Genomic DNA, 399 nt, shown 5'->3' with positions numbered 1-399 from the left:
ACAAGCTCTAAAACAAGATTCATCTTCAGTTTCACATGTTATCCTTCGTCTTAGGTTAACAAGACAATGTGTCACATGCCATAGTAACGAGTTCCTTTGGTTTTCTCAAAATGTGCTTTGGTTTATCCTCTGTCATCAATGTCATTGCTTATTCCCTTTAACTCCTTACTATATCCTCCTACCTTTCTCATTAACCTTTAGAAAACACACAGATGATGCCAAAAAAAAGTGACTATTAAAAAAAAAACAACCAAAACTAAACATCCAGAACTTTCCATGTAACTTTAGCTCCTGGCAATGAAATGAAGAGTTTTTGACACCAAATCTGTCATTCACATCATAAAACAAGAACCCTCAGAAGCAAGGGTAACCATATAATTTGTCTTTCAAATATGTATG

This window comes from Myotis davidii, unplaced genomic scaffold (genome assembly GCF_000327345.1).
Source record: "Myotis davidii unplaced genomic scaffold, ASM32734v1 scaffold49, whole genome shotgun sequence".
In the NCBI taxonomy this organism is placed as follows: domain Eukaryota; kingdom Metazoa; phylum Chordata; class Mammalia; order Chiroptera; family Vespertilionidae; genus Myotis; species Myotis davidii.
The sequence above is the reverse complement of the archived record's forward strand: the minus strand, read 5'-3'. Positions refer to the sequence as shown.